At 42.5% G+C, this 25523-nt stretch overlaps 1 protein-coding gene and 1 pseudogene across 10 annotated transcripts in view; one reads left to right on the forward strand and one right to left on the reverse strand.

The window, feature by feature from the left end:
- The window catches only part of CLASP1 (cytoplasmic linker associated protein 1), a 264293-nt gene extending 254054 nt beyond the window's left edge, over positions 1-10239 (reverse strand). For all 10 annotated transcript variants that reach the window (XM_039234904.1, XM_039234903.1, XM_039234905.1 and 7 more), the window contains exon 1: positions 10163-10239. The gene's annotated coding sequence lies outside the window, so the exon portion shown is untranslated. The remainder of the gene's footprint in view (positions 1-10162) is intronic.
- A 13566-nt stretch (positions 10240-23805) lies between these two features.
- On the forward strand, positions 23806-23902 carry LOC120233581 (annotated as a pseudogene).
- Positions 23903-25523: the final 1621 nt, after the last annotated feature.

Here is a 25523-nt window from a genome sequence, read left to right on the forward strand (position 1 = left end):
TGGGCACTTGGGTGGCTCAGTCAATTAGGCATCCAACTTTGGTTCAAGTCATGATCTCAGGGTTCATGAATTCAAGCCCTGCATGGGGGCTCTGCACTGACAGCTCAGAGCCTAGAGCCTGCTTTGGATTTTGTGTCTCCCTCTCTCTGCTTTCTCCCACTCACACTCTGTCTCTCTCAAAAATAAGCATTAAAAAAATGTTTTAAAAGTAACTATACAAAATTAAAAGCAAGAAAGGGAACTCACATTTATTAACTGTCTCTCCTATGTCAAACAGCAAAGCTATAACACACACAAAATATCCATGTACTCTGTCTCAAAGGAAAAAAACAGGGTAGGGGTAGGGGAGTAAGGATGAAGGAGGGAAGGCAGTGAAGTCAAATACCCAAAGCAAAATATAAATGCCAGTGAGTGATACATAAAACAAGTAATTAAAACATTCATATCAGTCTTCAACAAATGGTACTCAGACAATTGGATATCCACATGCTAAACAATGAAGTTGGATCCCTACCTCATACCATATAAAAAAAAACTAACTTAAAATGGATCAGCAGCCTAAATGTCAAAGCTAAAACTATAAACTTGTAAAAAGAAAACATAGGAGTAAATCTTCACGATCTCAGATGGTAATGGATTCTTAGCTATGACACCAAAAGCATAAGTAGCAAAAGAAACAAATAGATTAGTTGGATTCCATCAAAATTTAAAACTTTTGTACATCAAAAAACATTATCAAGAAAATGTAGGGGTGCCTGGGTATTTCATTCGGTTAAGCATCCAACTTCAGCACAGGTCATGGTCTCATGGTTCATGGTTTTGAGCTCCACAATGGGCTCTGTGCGGACAGTGTGGAGCCTGCTTGGGATTCTCTCTCTTCCTCTCTTTCTACCCTTCTCTCTCTCTCTCTCTCTCTCTCTCTCTCTCTAATCAATAAATAATTTTTTTTAAAGATATGGAGAAACTGAAACCCTTGTACATTGCTGTTGGGGGTATAAATGATTCAGCCACTGTGGGAAATTTCAATGATTCCTCAAAAAGCTAAACACAGAATTACCACAGAACCCAGTAATTCTAGTCCCAGGTATACACCCAAAGGAATTGAGAACAGAGACTCAAACAGATTTTTGTAATACACTGTAGCATTATTGACAATAGTGGAAATCAACCCAAGTTCTATCAACAGATGAGTGGACAAAGTGTTACTATATACATGCAATGGAATATTATTCACCAAGTAGAAAAGAATAACACGAATGAACTTGAAAACATTATGCTAAGTGGATAAATCATTGGACAGATAGGACTCCACTTACATGAATTACCTAGAATAGGCAGGTCTGTAAAGACTGAAAGCAGATTCTAAATTATCAGGGACTGAGGAAGGGGGAGAAACAGGGATTGCTGGCTTCATGCATGGTTACAGGGTTTCTCTTTGGGGTCAGGGAAAAGATTTGGAAGCTGATTTTGATGACGGTTGTACAACAGTACGAATGTAACTAATGCCACGGAATTATAATCTTAAAAATGGTTAAGATGGCATATTTGATGCTATATATATTTTTTTAACCACAATAAAAAAGAAAAAGAAAAAAGGTTTCTATCATGTCTTTAGTGACCTGGATTGTTCAAGGGTAGATTTCATTTCAAATCAGGGACTCAAATCTGAAGGAGACTATCTATCACCTGGTCTAACCCTCATGGAAACCCTAGTGGCAAGCCTGTATCTCCATGTCCTTCCTGACCAGTAAGGAGGCAACTCCAGATGCCACCAGATACTGGGAGCAGACTTTCTCCCAAGATATCCCACTGACCTTTCATGAACGAAGAATAGCCTATGCAGAAAATAAACAGAAATAAATGGAAAGGAAGCTGAAATACCTGAGAACCAAACTCGGCCACCTTACACCTACATGACTGTGAACAAATTATTCAACTTTTTGAAACCTCAGCTTCCTCATTATAAAAGGAAAAGAGCATCTGTCTTTAAATGCTGCTATAAGAAAGGGTGGCTGGGTGGCTCGGTTGGGTAAGCATCCAACTCCAGCTCAAGCCATGATCCCAGTCCGTGAGTTCGAGCCCCGCGTCAGTCTCCGCTATCAGTGCAGAGCCTGCTTCAGATCCTCTGTCCTCCTCTCAGTCTGCCTGCTCTCTCTCTCTCTCTCTCTCTCAAAACAAATAAACTTAAAAAAAAAGTTTAAATAATAATAGATGTTGCTATAAAAAATGGCAAAAGCATACCTATAAGAAGTTGGGTGTTCAGTCCATGGTGGCCATTGCCATTGTGATGCTAGACCTACCTACGGTCCTCAGGCCCACCAAAGGCTGAGCCAGGACATGGCTGGAGTCTGGAGAGCTCTGGGACTTACCAGAACTGAAACAAAACACAGCCACCAGCACCACGAGAAGACTTCAGAGAAGGAGCTGTTTTTATGCAGTTCAACTACTCTTAGAAAGACTGGCTTATTGTTCCGAGAACCCAGCTACTCTACATTAGGAAGGACACTGAGACACAATTCATTCTCTCTATACAGCAGGCCTCTGTTAGCATGTCTGAGCGGCTGCTCATAACAGAGTCTGCCTCTACCCACAGGAAGGACTGTGGAGAAACTGAGCAAAAACATGAGCTAGAAGGTAGTCGCAAGGCAGCCCTCAAACTCTGACGGCTTCAGAATCACTTGGGAAATCTGTTTGAAAAGCAGATAACTCGCCCCCACCACTAGACATTCTGATTACCAAATATTTCAGGCAGGGCCCTTGAGCTCGCGCGCGCGCGCACACACGCACAGTGTTTAAAGGGAGGCCACAAAAATGTAGTAAGATTACATTCTGATTTTGACAAATAGGCTCTTCTGTCCCACAAAGCAAAGGATGCACTTTCCTCCACATCTACCTGGAAATGCAATAGCTTTAGCCATGCAGTACAGGAGTAAAAACCCAGCAAGTAAGAAGACAGAGCACCTGCATGTAATGTCCAACACAAATTGCATACAGTTGGTTCAGATGTAAAAGCCCATCATTATTCCTTACTCTTTTTCAAAATAAATGAAAAATAAAAATAATGTACTGTTCCACATCTCTCACAGCAACGAAAGACACCTTTAAAATATATTGCCAGAAGTTGGCAAAATTTTTGTGAAACTGATACATTCTTAGGGAGCTGGGAAAACTATTAACTGGTATCACTTTCTGATCAGCAATCAGGCAGTATGCATCAAAAGTCACCCAATAATCTCACTTCTTTGAATCTATCCCAAGGAAACAACACCAAAGAAGCAAACTACGTGCAAAAAGATAGTCGCCGTTGTAGTATATGTAATTTAAAGAAAGAGAACGTGCCTGGCTGGCTCAGTGAGAAGAGCATACGACTCTTGATCTCAGGGCCATGAGTTCGAGCCCCTAGTTGGGTGTAGAAATTACTTAATAAATAAACTTTTAAAAAGAAAAAAGATACCTACATGTCAAGGATCCCAGTTTACCAAATTCTCCATATCAACTCAAATATGACAAAGCTATAGGGGCACCTGGGTAGCTCAGCCGGTTGAGCATCCAACTTTGGCTCAGGTCATGGTCTCACGGTTTGCTGAGTTCTAGCCTTGCGTCGGGCTCTGTGCCGACACCTCAGAGCCTGGAGCCTGTTTTGGATTCTGGGTCTCCCTCTCTCTCTCTGCCTCTGTCCCGCTCATGTCTGCTCTCTCTCTCCAACATAAAGAAACATTTAAAAAACTTTTTAAATATGACAAAGCTATTAAAAAATTTAAAGGATACATGTCATTAGCAGAAAGGAATCATAAAACATGCAAAACCTACCATTACTTACTGAAAAGTACAAACATATGGACAGCTTCAAAGGGTGACATGTTAGGAAATAACAGCTTGTGTTAGGATGGTTTGATGTGGCTTTTCCCCTCTGGTCCCTCAAGTTTCGGTGCTATCACTGTGTTATTGTAATAAGACTATAAATAAATTTAACTGATTCCACTTGGAAAGTTAATGGGGTAACACTTACAGAGACGAGGGAAAGTGGATTCAGCTATCCTGAAGAAACATAAACTCACCCAAATGTGCCAGAGTATAAAAAACAGCTACGAGGCCACTTTGGGATGTTTTTCACAAAAAGATAACTCTTCCCAGATACGTGTTAACTATTAAACCTTGAATTTACATTTCTTTAAACGCAAGTATAAACACACTAAAATACAGGAGGAAATCGGGTTTGGCAGCTTACTGACATGGCAAAAAGATCAGAAGATTTCATGAACCATAATTTCAATAAGCCAACAAAATTGCGTAGCCAAGAGGCAGCTGACAGGAAAAGAATACTTAAGTTAAGAAACAGAAGGTCCTGGGTGCCTGGGTGGCTCAGTCGGTTAAGCGTCCGACTTCGGCTCAGGTCATGATCTCACAGTTCGTGGGTTCGAGCCCCGCATCAGGCTCTGCGCTGACAGCTAGCTCAGAGCCTGAAGCCTGCTTCAGATCCTGTGTCTCCCTCTCTCTCTGACCCTCCCCTGCTCATGCTGTCTCTCTCTCAGAAATAAATAAAACCTTAAAAAAAAAAAAAAAAGAAAGAAACAGAAGGTCCTGCTCTCATCCTCGCTCTATCTTAGATGGGATTTAACCTGCAGGTCTTCTTTCTCATTTGTAAATTGATAGGAGAGGATATTATCTCCCTCCCAGGACTCTGAAGGGAGGAAAGCAGATTATGAACGTAAATGTGCTTTGAAAATCGAGGGTTTTTTCCCTTAAATCTGGCTATTATTGATTATCATGAAGACAGTCACATACATGTAGCTACCAAAACGGATAAAAGTGTTGAGAAGGATCCATTTCACACTGATAAGTGGATATGCCTCCTATGGCCGGACAGAGAGGTCTGGGGCCAAGCCCTTCCCTTATCTGCGCTGCTTGTATCTTTCAGGAGTTATCTATTCATCTATTACTCGGTGATGGTGATTTTTTTCATTTGTAAAAGCAAATACGATCCCTGACAAAATTAACATAAAGTTCAAGGTTCTCGTTCGGGATTTTTTTTTTTTTAAGATTCATCTGGGGATGGTTAGAACTGTGGCTACCCAGGCCTCACAGACTTAACCGACCAAAAATCTCTGTGTGGATGGGGAACAAATAAGGTCAGGCCATTTGTATTTTAACAAGCTCCTCAAATGATTCTGGTGACTTGATTATTGCTACATCTGCTAGTCTGCTACGTTGTTAGGAATATTATCAACTCCTACCTCAAATACATAGTGGGAATGCCACTTATACACATATGCTAATCACTGTTCTCAGCACTTGACACATCTACTTACCTCCCTGGAAGTAGATACTACTTTTAACACTGCCCTCCCCCCACCCGTTTTATAGATGAAATAATTAAAATATGAAGAGATGGTTCATAGCAGCACTCTCAACAATAGCTAAAACATGGAAAGAGCCTAAGTGTCCATCAACGGACGAATGAATCAAGAAGATGTGGTTTATCTATACAATGGAATACTACATGGCAATGAGAAACAATGAAATCTGGCCATGTGTAGCAACATGGATGGACCCTGAGGGTGTTATGCTGAGCGAAATAAGTCAGNGTGTAGCAACATGGATGGACCCTGAGGGTGTTATGCTGAGCGAAATAAGTCAGGCAGAGAAGGACAAATATATGTTTGCACGTATAGGAGGATTAGGAGGAACTTGACGGACGAACAAGGGGGAGAAGAAGAGGGGAAATGGTGGGGGAAAGGGAGAGAGGCAAACCATGAGAGACTCTTGAATGCTGACAAAAACTGAGGACTGATGGATGTGGGGGGGAGGAGGGATGGGCATGGAGGAGGGCACTTATGGGGATGAGCACTGGGTGTTATGTGGAAACTAATTTGACAATAAACTATTTGTAAAAAAAAAAATAAAAAATAAAAAATAAAATAAAATATGAAGAGATGATTTAAGGGGCCCATGGCCCAAAGTCATAGGACCAGCAACTGGCATGGCCAGAATGTACAACAAAGTCTGAATCCTTGATACAGTTTCCTAACCTACGACAACAGTTGTATGCTCTGGTCAGTCAGAGCAAGTTGCTTCATTTTAGATACTGCATTTAAAGGACACTAATAGGGGCGCCTGGGGGGCTCAACGGTTAAGCAACTGACTCTTGATTTCAGCTCAGGTCATGATCTAGAGGTTTGCAAGATGAAGCCCTGCCTTGGGCTCTGCACTGACAGGGCAGAACTGCTTGGGATTCTCTCTCCCTTTCTCTCTCTCTCCCTCTCTCTCTTTTCTCTCTCTCTCAATCTCTGCCCCTACCCCGCTCACATCTCATACTCACACTCTCTCTCAAAATAAATAAATAAACTTAAAAAAAAATACGAAAGAACACTAACAAAACAGAATTGTCTAAAGAAAGGATGGGGAAATCTGATTAAACCATGAGGGGATGGGGTACCTGGCTGGCTCAGTCCATAGAGCATGAGAATCTTGACCTAGGGGCTGTGAGTTCCAGCCCTACACTGGGTGTAGAGATACTTTAAAAAAATAAAACCTTAAAAGAAAAAAACAAAAACAAAAACATGAGGGGACAAAGATTAGGACTGGGCTGTTTACTTACTTATAGCCTAAGTGGCATCAATTTGTAATATTTTGTCTGTCTCCCTTATTAGACTGTGAGCCCCTGAAATGTGGGGACCACGCAATCTTTTGAACAGTGCCCTCATGGTACCCAACTAAAGAAAGGGTTTAATAAATTAATTCATCAACCAATCTAGAGAAGACTTGATGACTGTCCCAGGAAATGAAAAGCTATTATGCGTGTTAGGTGGGGAAGAAACACGTAATACATGCTGCTGACTCAGAGTTGTACCCCAAGAAAACAGGTAACAGGGGAGGAGGAGGTGTTGGTACAGCCTCAACTCATTTTCTAGTGACCAAGACCTGTCCAGGAACAGAAAAACGGATTTGCAGTGTGAGACTGAGGACCAGAATACATTAGACAAAAGGTAGAATGGTCAATGGAGCCTCTAAGAGCTCTCTCTCCCCAAACTCAAATTCTACTAGTCTAAGTTATTCTTTCATTTTTCATACACTTCCCTTGACTAGTTACACAAGTCCCTAGTTCAGTACAGAGGAGATCACAGTGTTCTACACACTCCCACTGCCCTCAAGGATCTAGAGGACAGTAAAAACACAGGCGTGAATTATCTTCCAAAGAGGAAGGTAGCAGATGCGACAGGAATCAGCAAGGAATGAGATTTCCAGGCAGGAAACAAGAGGGAAGTGAACACAGGCATTATGAAAGAAGGGCCGTCATCTGAGCCACATCTTCAGGGACCCAGAGCAGGAGGTGGACTGTGGCTGCCACAGCAGCCTGGGGGAGAAAAGCATTCAGTATGGCGGTAACGGTCTGAGCACAGAGGAGGTAGGAAAGCCCTGGGGTGATGAGGACCCACCAGAAACAGTCAGTAACCTCTGGAGCTGAAAAAGAAAAGGCCTTTTGAGGACATTTGGTCAAACACACACATATTTTATGGATGTTGCCCTGCTTGCACTGCCTTAAGAAAGGTTCATATATGAGGCGTTTGAGTGGGTCAGTCCGTTGAGCATCCGACTTTGGCTCAGGTCATGATCTCACAGTTCATGGGACCCAGCCCCATGTCTGGCTCTGTGCTGACACCTTGAAGCCTGGAGCCTGCTTCGGATTCTGTGTCTCCCCCTCACTCTCTGCCCCTTCCCCACTCATGCTATCTCTCTCTGTCTCTCAAAAATAATAAACATTTTTTAAAAAGGTTCATTTACTTTCTTATATTACATTTTACAAATGAAAAACTCTCATCAATGACTGGTTTTTGCTTAGTTTTGTGTTGGGTTTTTTTTTTTTTTAAGACTAATAGTTCCTTCTCTTATTTCCTAGGAAATCTTTTAGATGATTCTGTTTTTCTTCCACTTATTAAAACTACCAGTTTTAATAACTCAGCTCTGAGCCTAACATTTATGATCCCTTAGTTATAATATTTACCTATAGTACAAAATTTAAAGTATACTGTAAAAACTATGATTTTATAAATAGAAGATTGTTAAGAAGAAACGGAGTCTCAAAAATAAATTTAAGTCTCAGATCCAAGGAACTATCTGTCACTCAACTTATAAATTGTGAGACTGAGCCACTCAAGAAAATAGAGTTATCAAACTGAAGCAAAAAAAAGCTTAAATCCAAACTAACGAACGAAACATAACACATATGAACAATAAACTTAATGTTCTTCTGGCCAATCATTTCTCAACATCCCTGTCAAACTATTTTAAGGGTCTGAAATCTTGCTCTATAAAAAGTAAGTTCCCATCATCTGAACTACACTTAAGAGATTCTATCGCAGTGGTTACTGAAGCATAAACACCAACCTTCAGATTTTTGCTTCCCATTAGTATAAAAAATGCTTGCCTCTTTCACATAAAGTGGAGTCTGTGGCCAAAATCCTGACTTACCGGGAGATCTGGTAAGTCTAACACTATTTAAAGATGTAAGGTTAGCAAAGGCCTTTTCTCTATTTACCACTTAGATTGTAACATGGAGGTACAATATTTGACACCTCCCTCACCAACTGCCACTTCAAAGCATTTCTGGCTTTGGTTAACTTTAGTTGGGGAGATATAAAGCTAGGGCTGAAAACTCTTCGGTAAAAATTAAAACTTTAAAAATCAAAAATAGTGCTGCACATCAGCTGATACACTATGAATTACTGAAACAGATTTGAGTTTTTAAAAAAAAGAAAGGTCCCATTACACGATTTTATGAAAACAAATAGGCCAACAGCTCACAAAAATTTAAATCTTTCTTGGCAAATGGAGAAGATAAATAATTTTTAGGAACTCTGGGACACTGTGGTTTTGTTTTTATCTATAAGGTCTCTGCATCAATGTTACTACTCTCCCACTGCTTTTATGAGCCAAAGGAGCCCAATGTCCAGGATCCCTCCTACAAAGAGCTCAGTAAATGTCACAAATAATAATAGTAATAAAGGCAGCAATCTCTAAAGCTAGAATGTATACCGTACTGTATAGCACCAGAATAGGGGGAAGGCACATGGCAGCCTGCAACTATTTCTCCCTCTGCCTTCTGCATCACTGCCTCCCAAAGGACTAGAGAATCCAAATCTCTCACTGCCACATCTACAAATTAAAGTATCGTGATTAAAGAGCTCACGAGTTCTCGGAACGGTCCGTATTTAATGATGGAACCCCGCAACAGAGAAATTCATCCAGATGCAACAAAACATGCTTCAAGGATCCACCTAAGTGTTTTTTTTTTTTTAATCTTAGAAATAAACACAACTATTTTAATAACATTATGTAATAAGTTAGACTCTGGAAAACCCCATATTCATCCGAGCAGCTCGAAAAATGGAAAGCAAAATTCGATTAGCTCCATTGTACCCAACCAGGCTAACGTGCAAGATCACACACTCCTCTTCGTCAGAACGGCTCTGCCAATACCAAAGAACAACAAAGGCAAGTTGAGGAGGCTGCACAAGGCTTAACTCAGCACTTGTCCGCTTTCCCAGCTTTGGAAAGAAGCTCTGTGCGGGCCCCAGGGACCGAGGGACCCTCTGCATCCTGCCCGGTCCCCGGCTCGGCTTGGCGCCGCTCGCTCAGCTTTTGTCTGGCCCGGCTGGGAGCCCCGGCCGCCCGCCTCCCCGGCACCCCTTCCCTCTGGATCTTTCTCCACACCCATCACTCGCCGATGACTAGTTGTTATGGGTTTCTCTCTCGCGCCCCCTCCCCTCGCAATCCCGGGCTCTTTTCAAATGCGACTGGCTGTTCGCTGGCTTCTCCCACCGGGCCGGTAAGACTCGGGTCAGGAAGGGGGCCCGGGGTGGGGTCTGGGAAAGGAAAAGAGAGAGGGGCACACAAAGCCGGGCTGACCCCAGAGTCGCCCCCTCCTCCCTCTGCAAAGCAGCCTGGGATCAGCGAACCTACCGGCGGGATAAACAACCCTCCCATCCCGCTCCCCGCCCGGCTCCCACCTAAGGGCCGCCCCCACCCCCCAAAGTGCACCCAAGAGCCGATGACAGCGCTGGACATCGCCCTCACCCAGACCCGGCGTCTGCTGCCGCAAGGCGAGGGGGCCAGGGCCTCGGAAGGCTGGATCTAAATCTCCTCTCCCTAACCGGGTACTTACAGCCGTATTATTCGCTACTGTTGCCGCTGCGGACCAAACAGCCGCCGCCTTCTCCTCCACCCCAATGAGGTTAAGCGCTTGGTGCGGGGATTAAAAAAAAAAAAAAAAAAAAAAGAAGCCGAGAGCGCCTGCGCAGTGCAGTCTCCCTTTTACCGCCACCGACCCGGCTGGACCATAGAGAGTGTAAACCAAGACCAGAGAGGCGGCTGCTCTCTATGGTAACGCCCCGCGCAGGCGCCAGCCGGCCTGTGCTGGGCTTCGGGAGCTGCAGAGTCCCAGGAGCTTTTGCCTCCTCCGAGGACGTTAGTTGACCCCGATAGGGACCCGTAGAATAAAGGTTCTTTAAGAGAAGGGCGGCGAAGGTGCCGCTGGGGCCCCAGCGAAGTTGCGGCAAAACTCAGGCTAGGCCGGGAGGGTCGGATGTAGTGGCCGCGGCGACAGGGCGCCACAAAGCAGGGAGTGTAGTGAATAGAGCTGAGTGGGAGTCGCGAAAGCCTGGATAAAAGTCATCTGGCCGGGACTTCCTGCGATCGGGGTCTAATAACCTGAAGGAAACGGGCTTTCACTTCTGGGTTACGCGCGTCCCGCCCGACCGTCGGGCGACTAAGATGAAGGGAATTGGGCCCTGCGACTTTCCGTACCGTGGCTTACGGCGGTTCTCCCTTCCCTTTTCGGCGAGGCTCGGACCCTTGAGCCGGAAGCACAATTTCTTAACGGTTCTCTGCCGTTCTTGGAGCGGAGTCGACCCCGTCGAGGCCTCGGAGGCTCTGGAGACAGGCAGCCACAACCCCTTTTTCTCTCGAGCGCCTGCACCAATAACGCCGCCTCTGTCTTCCCTCTCGCGTTACTTCGTGATGACATGTGAGAAAGCGTTTCGGAGGGTAGAAAGCTGTGCAAATTATAGGGCTGCCCATAAGGATCCTGAAGGACCCAGTTTTGCCGCGTCGAACCCCTATGTTCGCAGGTAATTTGACAGGGAGCTTTTGTGTAGCGTTAACACACTGTCTCAACGAATTCACCTTTTGGGAACGTGAGCTGACTTCCCTCCCATCTCGATGTCCAGCGCCTTGGGTTTTCACCGGGAGCTCTGGAAGGCCGAGCTCCCTGGGGGCGGCGTGTTCTGTGTTAGAAGAGGGGTGCGGCAGAACGGTGAGATGACGCCCCTGGAACTCAGGGCTTAAACGTTAAGGTCGGCGAGACTAAGCTACGACAAGAAAGGCACGCGTTCGCTCGTCTCTGCAGTGCGGGAAAGGGGGAGGACTGTGGTCTGAAGGTGGAAGTAAGCGTGTCATGGAGAATGTGAGTCCTGGTTGGATCTCTAAAAGGGAACATCTTTGGGGGGCGAAAGCACCACCTTTTGAAAATGAATGGGTGCTGGTGAAAGCACTTCGGAGAGGAAACTCTTCAGAGCAAAGGCTGAAAAGGGAGCGTTTTATGGGGAGTACAGTGAAGGCACCAGCGTTTTAAGGGGAGTATAGTGAACGCAGCAGTCTAACTGAAAGGCGGTGGGGGGGGAGGTGGGGTTTCAGGAGAAGAGTGAAAAGCAAGGTCTGACAAATAGAATGGGGGAAATGTTTTTGTAACTTTTAATACGGTAACATACACACAACATAAAATTTACCATTTTAACCACTCTTAAACTGCGGAGATCAGTAAGGTACCATTGCATTGCTGGGCAACCGTCTCCAGAACTCCTTTCATCTTAGAAAACTGCAGTTCTGTACCTTTTAAACAGCTCCTCAATCCCCACTCCCCCAACTCTGGGCAACCACCAGTCTGCCTCTGAACTTGACAACTCAGATACCTCATATAAGTGGAATCATACTATTTGACTCTTTATGACTGGCTTATTTCATTCAGCATAAATGTCGTCAGGGCACTTCCATGTTGTAGTTTGTCAGAATTTCCTTTTTCTTTTCAAAGCCAAGTTCTATTCCATTGTGTGTATGTATCAGGATGAATACTTGGGTTACCGACATCTTTTGATTATGGCAAAAGATGCTGCTACGAACGTGGGTGTAAGATGTCTCTGAGACCCTGCTTCCAGTAAGATGGGGAAGACTTAGGAACTAAGTAGAGAAAGCCATACTCTTTCATGTCCTCAACTGGGGATAGTAACACAGCCAGAGAACTGTTTTAGCAAGTGACTCCGTTAGTGGAAGCTCAATACATACTCGATTTACGCAGAGCAGCTACGGAGGCTTTAAGGTCTCCTAGGAATTGTTCTACTTCATGTAAAGTATTGGTGTGTCATTGAATCCATCAAAATAAACATGAGCCGATTGTTATTCACCACATGTACCAGTGAGAAAAATCAAGATTCCGGGTTACAAACAGGCTGTGGGGAGACTCACCAGCCCCCCCCACACACACACACACAAATGATTAGGAAACAAAATTTCCATGGGAGCTGGGCACCCTTGGGCACTGACTACTCACTGATTTGGACAAGGAGAATGAAAGAAAACAATTCAGTTGTTAAGGGAGAGTCTTAACAGAAGAAAGAATAGGCTGACATCACAAGCTATCACTCAGATTACTGGTATGTGTAAGGGCTTAACACGGCAAAACTGCATCATCCAAGGTCCCTAAAAGAACTCTGAGGTTTGATTCCAGGTGTGTTCATGGCCCTTAAAAAACATAAAATGCCAGGTAATTATGTCTTTGCATGTACTGGAGAAATTAATAAGACACATCATTTCCTACTCAACATTTCATCTTTCATTTTCCATTCTCAGAAATCCTATGAGATAATTCAAAGCAATGATCCATTTGGCAGCTGAGGAAATAAATGTCCAGAAAGGAAAACAATTTGTCCTATGCCACCTGGCTTCTTAGTACCAAGGCTGCAACTAAAATGTGAACCTTTCTGCTTTGATCACAGGTGCAGAGATAGAGACCACGGTCTTGAGTGAGTGGATACTGTTTCTATTCAACCAGCCTTGTCTTCCTCAGAGATACATACCCAAACTTAAGAAGCTAGCTCCAGCTAAACAACCACAGAATATGAGTGAGGTTTTTTTTAAAAGATTCTTTTATGTTTATTTATTTTTGAGAGAGAGAGGGGGACACAGAATCCAAAGCAGGCTCCAGGCTCTGAGCTGTCAGAACAAACCCTGATGTGGGGCTCGAACTCATCAACCACAAACTCATGACCTGAGCCAAACTCTTACACTTAACCAACTGAGCCACCCAGGTGCCCCTGTCAGTGAATTTTAAGTAGCATTCATACACTCAAAAATGGCCAGCTATGTGCCAAACACTAAGCAAAGCAGGGAGAAAAATCCCTATTCTCAGAACAGATAGAAAATAAAATAGTAAATAAAATATAAACTATGTCAGGTAGAGTAAGTATTATGGGGGGAAAATGAAGCAGTAAGGGAGAAATGAGTGCTAAGGATAGGGAAAGAGATTTCTCTTTAAACAAGACTGGGGCGGGGGGCACTGAGAAACCAACTTTAAGCACTGATCTGAAGGAGGTAAGGGAGCAAGAAATGTCCTTTATCTAGGAGAACATTCCAGTGGTAAGAATGGCAAGCACAGAAATCATTCTGAGGCTCCAGGAAGATGTCTACTACATTCTACGAACAGAAAGGAGGCCAGAGTGAAAGAAGTGGAGTGTGGGAGGGGAAAAGTAGGAAACGAGGTCAGAGGTAACAGGATGCCAAATTGTGTAGGGATTTACAGGGCATTGTAAGAATTTTGGCTTTTACTGAGACGGAAAGCCATTGGAAGATTTTGAGGAGAGAAGTAAAATGACTAGTATTTTATAAAGAATCACTTTAGCTTCAGTTTTGAGAATAGACTGTTAGGAAGTGAGGGAGTTTTGAGAATAGATTATAGGGGAGCAAGAGGGACAACTTAGGAGGCCATTGCAATTCTGCATATGAGAGACAACAGTGGCTTCGGAAAAGTGCAAGCAGTAGACTGATGGCACAGGATTTGATGAATCGATTGATACAGGGTATAAGCAAAAGGGGAATTAGGGGACTCCAAGATTTTTGGACAGAGTAGTTTGAAGAATGGAATTGTCATTTACTGAAGTGGCAACGCTGGGACAAGCAGGTCGGGGATTGAAAGTCCTAAGAAATCCAGTATGGGAGCTGTTAAAAGCTTATTACCGTATGAAAATACCAAGGCAGATATTTGAGTCTGGAGTTGAGAAGAAAGGTCTAGGCTGGATTTGGGAGACACTAACATGTAGAGAGTTTTAAAAGCCATGAGGTCTTCTAGACAAAAAGTGTAGACAAAAATTTGTAAAAGTTAGCTGAAGACTGAGCCCTGAAGTGTCCTAGCATTTAGGGACTGAGCCGGTAATGAAAGAGCAAAGGAGACAGAAAGGGCAGCCACTGAAATAAGGGGAAGCCAAGAAGGGCACCTGGGAAGAGCAACCAAGTCAATTGCTAATGGGCTATAATTGACTGTTGGCCACGAGTGGTGAGGATGGAAGCCTGATTGGAATGGGTTCAAAAAAGAATGTAGGAACAGAGCTGGAAAGAGGGAGCATAGATCATTTGGAGGAGTTGGATTTTAAGGGTGGGGGAGCAGAAAAGTGGGGTGATATTTTAAGGGCAGGTGGGGTCAAGAGAATTTTTAAATTATTTCATCCACAAATATTTAGTATTTCTAAAAGATATGATTTTTTTTAATTTTAAAAAAATGTTTATTTTGAGAGAGAGTGCATGAGCAGGAGAGGGACAGAGAGAGGAAAGAGAATCCCAAGCAGTCTTTGCACTCAGTGCAGAAGAGCCATTGTGGGGCCTGAACTCACCAGCCATAAGAGCAGGACCTGAGCTGAAATCAAGGGTTGGAGGGGCACCTGGGTGGCTTGGCTTAGGTCATGATCCCAGTTTGTGGGTTCGAGCCACGTGTCGGGCTCTGTGCTGACAGAGCCTGGAGCCTGCTTTGGATTCTGTGTCTTCCTCTCTCTCTGCCCCTCCTCCACTCGTTCTCTGTCTCTCAATATAAAATAAAGATATAGAAAAAAAAATTTTTTTAAGGAAAAAAGAGTTCTGTTGCTTAAAAAAAAAATCAAGAGTTGGACACTCCAGGGACACCTGGGAGCCTCAGTTGGTTAGGCAGCCAGCTTCTGCTCAGGTCATGATCTTGTGGCTCATGGGTTCAAGCCCTATGTCAGGCTCAGTGCTCACAACTCAGAGCCTGGAGCCTGCTTCAGATTCTGTGTCTCCCTCCCTCTCTGCCCTTCCCCCATTCACACTCTGTCTCTCTCCCTCTCTCTCTCTCAAAATAGACAATCAACTGACTGAGCCACCCAGGGCCCCCAAGGTTCTTTTTTAAATATAACCTCTCTGTTGTCAGCACAGAGCTTGCTTTAGATTCTCTGTACCCTTCTCTCTATCCCCCTCCCCGGCTTGCTCTCTCTCTCTCTCTCTCTCTCTCTCTCTCAAAAATAAACATTAAAAATTTTTTTAAATAACTATACCTCAATATCACCATCACACCTAAAACTTTAACATAGCCTCATGATCTACCTGATCAATCTTCAAATTTCCCTAATTGCCTCATAATTTTTTTTGCTATAAGGTTTATTGAGATATAATTCATATATTATACAATTCATCCATTTAAAATATATAATTCTAGGGCACCTGGGTGGCTCAGTGTCCGACCAGCTCAGGTCATGATCTCACAGTTCATGGGTTCCAGTCCCACATCAGGTTCTGTGCTGACAGCTCAGAGCCTGGAGCCTGCTTCAGGTTCTGTGTCTCCCTCTCTCTCTGCCCCTCCCCTGCTTGCATTCCGTCTCTTTCAAAAATAAACAGTAAAAAAAATTTTAATACATAATTCAACAATCTAGTATATTCAAAGAGCTGTGCAATCATAACTTCATAACTACAATCCATTTTAGGACATCACCACCCCAAAAAGAAACTATACACATTGGTATGCACTACCCATTTTCTCCCCAACCCACCGGCCCTAGGCAACCACTGATTTAGTTTTTTGTCTCTATGGGTCTTCCTATCCTGGACATTTCATATAAAATGGAATCATATAATATATGACTGGCTTCTTTTCACTTAGCATGTTTTCAAGGTTTATCTATATTTGTAACATGTGACAGTACTTCATTCCTTTTTGAAGTGAAGTAAGTCTCATGTATAAATATGTATATATGCCACATTTTGTTTATCCAGTCAGATTTTTCTGATTGTATTCCTGGGAGTCTGTAACATACTCTTCTACCTCCTAGATACTTGATAGTGCTCTATGCCTTATTCTAATTCAACTTTGAGTGTTTTGGCAGAACTACTTCATACATCTATCAGGAGGCACTTAATTTCTAATTGCCTCTGTTTGTGAAGTTGGCAGTAATTAATTACCTAGGTTCCTTGTTACAATAGAATAGTTCAGCTGAAGTCAGATTAAGTGGTACCCATCAATCCAGAGTGTATGGGATCCTAGGTAAATAACTTCAGTAAATTATCTTTCGTCTTTGGCCTCAGTGTCCTTTTCTATAGAATGGGGGAGCACCTGGGTGGCTCAGTCAGTCAAACCAAAACTGATTCTTGATTTTAGCTCAGATCATGATCCCAGGGTCATAAGATTGAACCCTCTGTCAAGCTTTGTGCTGAGCATGGAGCCTGCTTAAGATTCTTTCTCCGTCTCTCCCTCTGCCCCTCTCCCCCACCCTCTCATGCTTGCTCTCTCTAAAAAATATTTTTCAAAAAAAATTTAAAGAGACAGAATAGAGATATAAACTATAAAGGACTTCTATGGTTTCTTGCTCTTCTAATATAATCTGACTAAACACTTAATCCCTAGCAGATACAATTTGGTTGGGTTACAAAGGATTCGCTAACATTGTGTTATTCTTCCCATCAGACCACTTGAGTTCATTTCAAAGCCTTAGTTTTTCATTAAAGCCAATCATCTCTCTAACAAAGTGAGGTAAAATCACCTTGAGAGCAGGGAGACTGTGCCGGAAGGCTTGGTTCCTGGATTCTAGTTCTGGCCCTGCCTGCTCTCAGCTGGTCACATTCTCCCTCAGTGTCCTGCCCACAGAATCAAAGATTATACTAGCATTTTCTAAAGGCATACAAGCTTTATGGTTTTATGTCCTTTTTAAAATGTTTTCCCCACAGTTTATGAGGATGATATTTTTATTTATATCTTCAGCCCTACCTGTTTTTTTAAATGTTTATTTGTTTACTTAGAATGTGCATGTGTGAGTGGGGGAGGGGCAGAGAAAGGGGGTGAAAGAATCCCAAGCAGGCTCTGTGCTGTCAGCGAGGAGCCCAACGTGGGGCTCCATCTCAAAAACCAAGAGATCATGACCTGAACCAAAATCAAGAGTCAGACGCTTAACTGACTGAGCCACCCAGGTGCCCTATGCCCTACCTGTGTTTATCTGCTTTCAGATTATATTCTGAGCAACTGATTGACAGGTGCCTGCCCTAGGTATCAATTCTTGTATGCACTGCATCTTTGCTATGGAAGACTTTTGGAAGTAAATACATTACAATATTATTAGCAAGTGATTGTGGGTGGTAAAATTGTTGGTCATTTTTAAAATTTACATCTATATTCATTTTGTTCCATGAACATATATTTTTGTAATTTTTCAAAAGTCATTCTTAAAAGATTTGATAGCATATTTTTGATAGCATGCCCTAATGAACTAGTCACTGGACCCTGGGTAACATTTCTTTCTCTTCCTATGATTCCATTAGGCAGTACCCGCCACAGTAGGTTAGCCTAAATACTCTAGTAATAGGTACTTACATGTCATTAGATGGCTTTACTTCAGCTTCTTCAATAATCTTAGTGTAAAAAAAAATTTTATGCCTACATAAATTAAAATTCAGGAAGAATAGCAACAATGCATATTGTTATCATCTGCCGTCAGCCGTATGGAATCTGAATTTGCACTTCTTGGGGAACAGGTAGTCTCTTTGCTAGAGAAGTAGTGAGTGTTACAGAAATATTTGGGCAAAGGCAGGGTGTGTCTTTTGTATGTGATGAAAACAGATCAGAAACTAGTTTGCTCAACTGTGTTCCTAACCACTCCCTCTCTCAGTACTTGACTTACCTGGTAAGTACCACCCACGGAAGGAGGCAATACAGGTGTCTAGGTTACCTCACCTGGCAAGGTCTTATGCTGCTCATATGCCCATGTTTTTTAAAATTAATATTTATTTTGAGAGAGCACACACGCATATGCACACAGGGGACAGGGAGAGAGAGAGGAAGAGAAAACTTCAAGTAGACTCCATGCTGTGAGCACCAATGCAGGGCCCTGTCTCACAAACACTGATGTGACCTAAGCTGAAATCTAGAATCAGACGCTTAACCAACTGAGCTACCCAGGTTGCCCCTGCTTTTACTTTTTTTAGGTAGGCACCACACCCAGTGTGGAGCCTAACACATGGCTTGAACTCACGACCCTGAAATCAAGACCTGAGCTGAGACAGGAGTCGAACGCTTAACCACTGAGCCCCCCAAGTGCCCCTATGCTGCCCATGTGCCCACCTTTAGACACCGTAGTGGCAGTTTCTAGAGAACTGGTGGGGTCAGGGTGCCCTCAGCCATCAACTCACTGTGCGACCTAGACAAGTCACTGAGCCTCATCACAAGCACCATAGCCACTTCATCTTTAATGACAAGGATAGTCCTAGTTTCCAATATCATCATAACTAGTGAAACTGACATTAGAAAAGCCCACTTGTCAGTAGCACTGGCATATGGAAATCCGTGTGCGGACCATAAGAGGCACAACAAATCCAGGTGGTTTGACGGATGGCTCTGATGCAAAACAAGTGATTCAACAGCCCTTTAAACATTACCTGGTGCCCAGTATGTCATACTCTGGATTTGTTCAGGCTTTTTGAAGACTATTACTTACACTTCGTAAGAACAAAGGGCAGATGCTGAAAAAGTAAGTTAATCTGACATATTTGTCAGTAACTTAGCAGTTTTGGGATTTCAGCTGCTGTCAGTGAGATCTCTCAAGCAACGTTGGTCCATGCCATTTGGTCTCAGATGGACGCCGTAACATGATCAACCCATCCAGATGCAAAGAACCATTCAGAGACTTGTAAAACCGAGTGAAGTGCCTTTATTTTTGCATTATCTAATAGCCTCTCCTTTGCCAGAACTTGACCTGCCCTTGCGTATGCATAGCTGAAAAGATAACAACTTTTACACTCAAGTCAGTTTAGTAAGGAAAACAAATTGCTAGATTACATAATTATTACAATGATGGAACACGAAAGGGCCCTTAGCAGGTGTGGGTGGGTCAGAGCTGAGGAGGAATGAGGGGAACGTTCTTTAGCTATACCAAACAAAACACGGAAGCTCACCATTATGACATTCAGAATCTCAGAACTACAATGCTGATTTAGACTAGTTCCCATTGGACAGGGTTTATTTATTCTAAAAATTTCAAGCAACCTGTGGCGCCTGGGTGGCTCAGTCGGTTGAGCATTCCACTCCTGAATTCAGCTCAGGTCATGATCTCATGGTTCATGGGATCGAGCCCTGCATTGGACTCTGTGCTGGTGGTACGGAGCCTACTTGGGATGCTCTCTCTCTCCATCTCTCCACCCTTCCCCTGCTCTCTCTCTCAAAATAAATAATAATAATTTTGAGCCACTCTTAATCTTCCCATTTTAACAAAATCATTTAGAGTTTCACAGATAAAAATTTCCAAAAATGGGCCTGTTTTGACATGCGGACCCTTACACACACACACACACACACTTCTCAGCCATGGCAGCCGAGAACAGAGCAGATTAGCTAGATCAGAATGTGTAAATAAAGCTGTCCCACTACGTCTGCTTTAACAGAATAACCGCCCCTGCCTACATTTGTTATTTATATTAAGGATTAAATAATTCCAAGTATCTATTGTCAATTGCAGGCCATCCCTGCCTGTCATGCATGGGAATCTTTGCTCCTCCAAAATTGCACAATTGTGTCTCTTCTATTTTTGTTTTTGCCACATCAATTATATCATACAGTACTTGAAACAGAGATGGAGCCTGTCGTGCCACCAGCTGGCAATTTAAAAGTTAAATGATGTCAGGGAGCCTGGGTGGCTCAGTTGGTTGGGCTACTGGCTCTTGATTTCGGCTCAGGTCATGAGCCCAGGGTTGTGGGACTGAGCCCCATGTCAGTGTGGAGCTGAGTGTGCTGAATGTGGAGGCAGCTTGAGATTCTCTCCCCCTCTACCCTCTCCCCTGCTCATGTTTTCTCTCTCAAATAAAAAATAAATAAAATTTAAATGATGCATTAAGAAATCAGCAAGTTGTGTTTGCCATATTTCCTAGCCAGTGTTATTTATTTATAGTTAACCTGTTCCTGGATGAAATTCTCTTGCCTTCTTATGTTTGCAATAACTCAAGTCCTTTTTCTCCTTTTCAGATAATCTCCTTATATTCATTCCATGTATTCTAGTTTTCCTTATTGCTTCATCTAAATTCTAAATAAATCATAGCATACACAATATTAGTTGTTCACAGTCACTAAACTAATATCAAGTATATTTTGATTTTCTCAGTTCCCCAAATCTGCCTTTGCTCGTGCATGAGTTAGCTCTATGAAGCCCTCTCTCTCATGCACTTGACTCCTCTGCACCATCCACCACCCTGCACTGGCCTTCTGAGTCATCTGAGATTAGGCACCCTCCCTGCCATTAACTGTGTAATATTTAAATTCCACTTACCAGTCTTCCTTTGAATTCAAACACCACGTGACTGTAGTTGCTTTCAACCTGTAATTCCTGATTGCAACAGGTAGTTGCCAACTCTTGAAACTTAACAGGTTTGACTAGAAGCTGCCAGTTCTTACTCTCACAAACTTAATGTTTTATGTTTATATAAATCCAGAAGACAAGATCATACCTTATCAATCAGGGCTCTTTGTTCATCGATAACACAGTATCTCAATTTAAACAAAAAGTATTTGCACCATACCTTAGAAAATAAATTAGATTCCTTTTAGTGGCAAGCAGGGGGAAAGTAGGAAAATTTTTCTACAAAGAGATTATCAACCACTTCTGAGGGATTTACCAGACAACTGCTGGTATAAATTACAAAGACAATGCTCATCTATACCTAGATGAGAAGCCAGGACATTTGCCTAATGGCAAGTGAGTAAATTTCTTTGCCTTTTCAACTTGGGCATATGAAAAATATAGCATCCCTAAAAGTTGTCCAGAGATTTGAGATCACCAGTATTTATCCAACCAGCTTAATGGAAATGATAGAAGAGAAAAAATTTTAGAGCCAAGGAATTTTTTGACAAAGCCTTAGAATCTGCCTCACAATCGTGGAAGGTTGGTTTGAGAAGGTACCATAGAGATCATTTCATCAACCAGCCTCATTTGACTGAGAAAACCGGAGGCCACAGCAGTTAGATTCGCCTACATTCTTGCAGTCCTGGTTAGTGGCAGACTCAGAACTAGATCTGGGTGATCCTGACCCCATTTCAGTAGTCTTCCAGCTAGCAGACAAGAACATTTGAACCGTCTTCCAGAATGCAGCCTATTTCCAGCTGAAAATTAGACAGGCTAAAATTAAAAAAAAAAAAAAGAAAAAAGATTATAAAGTGGGAAGAAATTCCTGTACAGACTTGTTCACTGGAAGCTAGTCTTTGGCTTCCCCAAGACAAAGGAGAGTCTTAGTCATGAGGTTAAAGTTCAAAACTGGTTGTGTCTCCAGCCTGAGAGCTGACAACCTTTTCTGGAAGCAGCTCACTGAACTCAAGCGAAGAAACGTGGATTTAGGGATATCTCACAACACCGAGAGTGGTTTTGTAATCATTTGCATTCAGTGAAGTATCAGGCATCCAGAAAAGAATAGAAATTGTGATGGATTTCTTGTGTTGCCCCACCTGACCCCATTTCCACCTCTCCCTCCTGAATTTGGCGCTTATATGCTCATACCTGTTCTGGTGTTTTCCTGTATACAAATGCATCCATAAGTGATACTAATACTAACATCCGTATTATTTTCATATTTTAAGTTGTATACAAATGCTACCATATTGTATATATCTTCCTGCAGCTCAACCCCCCCCCTTTCTCAATACAGTGTTTTCGAGATATATCCTATGGATAAATAGGATAGCTGGAGTGTTAATTTACTTTAACTGCTCTGTGGTAGTCACTATATGAATGTTTTGACACTTATCTAATCTCCTATTAATGGACATCAAGTGCGTTTCCAGGGTTTTAGTTTTGTTTTACTTGCTGGGTTTTTTTTTTTAACCTTGCGATATAAACATTTTTATAAGCCCCTCTATCAGTGCTTCTATGCAAGAGTTTCTCTCGTAACCTTTACAAGGTCTTTAGCATATGCGTGACTTCAACTTGACAACATATCTCAAAAATAACCAGCAGAATATGAGAGTGTTCAATACCAGCACTATGTATTTTCAGAGTTTTTAAGTTTTTACGAATTTTTAAGAGTCTCAAATTGTATTTCCTTAATGGTGTTAATTTGTTTCCCTGGTTCCTCCTGGGCTGAGTGTCTTTCTACGTGTTCACTGGCAATTTGGATCTCCTTTTCTGCCCGAGCCACTTTTCAGACAAGCGTTGTCTTTTTGTTATTGATTTTTAAAAATTCTTCTATAGTCAGGTTATAAATCTTTCATGGTTCTTTGCAGCCAATTTCTTCTTGCCATCTGGAATTTGATTTTTTACTTTTTTATCATTGTTATCTTTTTATGATCAGGTTTATCAATCTTTTCTTTTTGGTGTACACTTTCTGTTTGGTTTTTTTTTTTTTTTTTTTTTTGAGAGAGAGAGAGCAGATCTCCACTCAGTGTGGAGCCTGATACAGGGCTTGATCCCATTACTCTGGGATCATGACCTGAGCTGAAATCAAGAGTCATACATTCAACTGACTGAGCCACCCAGGCATCCCTATTGTTTTTTCTTCTAAAAAATCTGTCCCCACTCCAGGGTCATAAAGATATTCTCCTTTGGTTCCCTCTGTTTTTTTTAAGTTTAGGTTTGTTTTTTTTTTAACGACCTTTAGGCCTTTTATACATGTAGAATTTACTTTTTGTTTTTGGATTTGTTTTTGTTTTTCAGTAATGTGGGGCTTGAACTCATAACCCTGAGATCAAGCTTTGCACGCTCTATCAACTGAGCCAGCCAGGTACCCCTCACATGGAATTTACTTGCATATGTGGCGTGAGGTAGGACACTAATTTTATTTTTCCCCAAATTGACAACCAGTTGTTTTGAAACCTTATATTTAAAACGCTATCCTTTCCCCAGAAGTTGGTAATGCTACTTTTGATATATACTCTGAATTCTCTGTTGGTTCCGTTAGGTTATTCTTCCATCCCTGTGCCTTAATGCACATCTCAATTACCATGCCTCGCTAGTAAGTTACATGATCTGGAAAATAAGCCCCTACCTGCCAAGTAAACACAGTGGCAGTTAGCAATATTTGAGCCATCTCTCTTAAACCCTCCCCTCCTACCCCCCCCCCCCCCCGCAAAGAGGATGCATCCTGCAAAAAGGAAAACCCAGAAAAAGGCAGTGGGCTAGTGGGTGTGCCACTGGATAGTGAGTGGCACAGTTGGAGTCCTGGACCTGAAGATGGGTATGCTGTACCAAGAGCCTGTGCTCTGTGGAAATCCGTGGGGCCCTTCAAAGAGCTTACACAGTGCCCACTTCAGCAGCACACATACTAAACCTGGAGCAATACAGAGATTGGCACGGCCCCTGCTCAAGGATGACACACAGAGAGCTCACACATGTGTCCCATGAGAGATCCAGGCTTTGGATAACTGCCCACACAAGGCCTTGTGGTCAGTCGTTGTTACTAAGTAGAACAACAGCAACTGACAGAGAATTCCAGTTGCTCCTAGTGAAGTAAAAAGACATTTGTTGTGAAAATTAAGTAGAAGACCATTCCATTTATAATAGCATCAAGAATAAAATACTTAGGAATAGATTTAATGAAAGAAGTAGAAGACTTGTATATTGAGCATTGTTTTGGTTTTTCTAAAGTTTATTTTACTAATTTTGAGGGAGAGAGAGGGTGAGAGAGAGAATCCCAAGCAGGCTCCACGCTGACAGTGGGAATGCCGTACACTGAACATTGTTGAAAGAAATTAAGGAAAACCTGGGGCACCCGGGTGACTCAGTCGGGTAAGCGACTCTTGATTTCGACTCAGGTCATGATCTTGCTATTGTAGGATCAAGCCCCATATCAGGCTGTGCACTGACAGCATGGAGCCTGCTTGGGATTCTCTTCCCCTCTCTCAAAAATAAATAAACTTAAAAAAAAAAAAAAAAGATTCTAAATAGGTTGAAAACCTACATGTAAGATCTAAACTATAAAACTCTACCAGGAGGAGCACCTGGGGGGCTCAGTCACCTGAGCATCCAACTCTTGATTTCAGCTCAGGTTGTGATCCCAGGGTTGTGGGATCAAGTCCTGCATTGGGCTCCATGCTGAGTGTTGATCCTGCTTGAGATTCCCTCTCTCCCTCCTTCTGTCCCTCTCCCCAACTTGTGTTCTCTCTCTGTCTCTCTCTCTCTCTCTCTCAAACAACAACCAAAAAACAAACAAATAAACAAAACCTCTCCAAGGAAAACACAAGAATAATTTTTTTTAAATGTTTATGTTTGAGAGAGAGAGCATGGGGGGTTGCAGAGGATCTGAAGCAGGCTCTGTGTTGATAGCAGAGAGCCCTATGCGAAGCTCGAACTCATGAAACGTGAGATCATGACCTGAGCCCAAGTCAAGAGTCAGACGCTTAACTGACTGAGCCACCCAGGTGCCCCAAGAAAAAATTTTAATTTCCTTGTCCTCAGATTAGGCAATGGTTTTTTGGATATGACACCAAAAACAGGCAACAAAAGAAAAAGCAGATAAATTGAATTACATTAAAATTTTAAACTTTTGTGCTTCAGAAGACACTAGTTAGAAAGAAAAAAGGTAACTCAGAGAATGGTAAAACATATTTGCAAAGCATACTTCTGATAAATGTCTAGTATACAGAATATGTAAGAAACTCTTACAATTCGATAATAAAAAGACAAGTAACCTAATTTAAAAATGGGCAAAGGATCTAAATAGACATTTCTCCAAAGAAATAATGCAACTGGCCAGTGAGCCCATGAAACGATAATACTTATTATGCAAACACAAATCAAAACCATATTGAGGTACTACACACACTCACTAGAAGGGTTGTGATTTCAAAACAAAACCAACAGACAATACGAAGTATTGGTAAGGATGTGGACAATCGGAACCCAGGTACAATGCCCCCTGGGTACATAAAATGCTGCAGCTGTTTTGAATAACAGTTTGGCAGTCCCTCAAAAAGTTAAACGGAGTGAGCATATGATCCAGCAATTCTACTCCTGTGT

The sequence above is a fragment of the Hyaena hyaena genome, unplaced genomic scaffold (assembly GCF_003009895.1).
Source record: "Hyaena hyaena isolate Hyena2069 unplaced genomic scaffold, ASM300989v1 scaffold_91, whole genome shotgun sequence".
Taxonomy (NCBI): domain Eukaryota; kingdom Metazoa; phylum Chordata; class Mammalia; order Carnivora; family Hyaenidae; genus Hyaena; species Hyaena hyaena.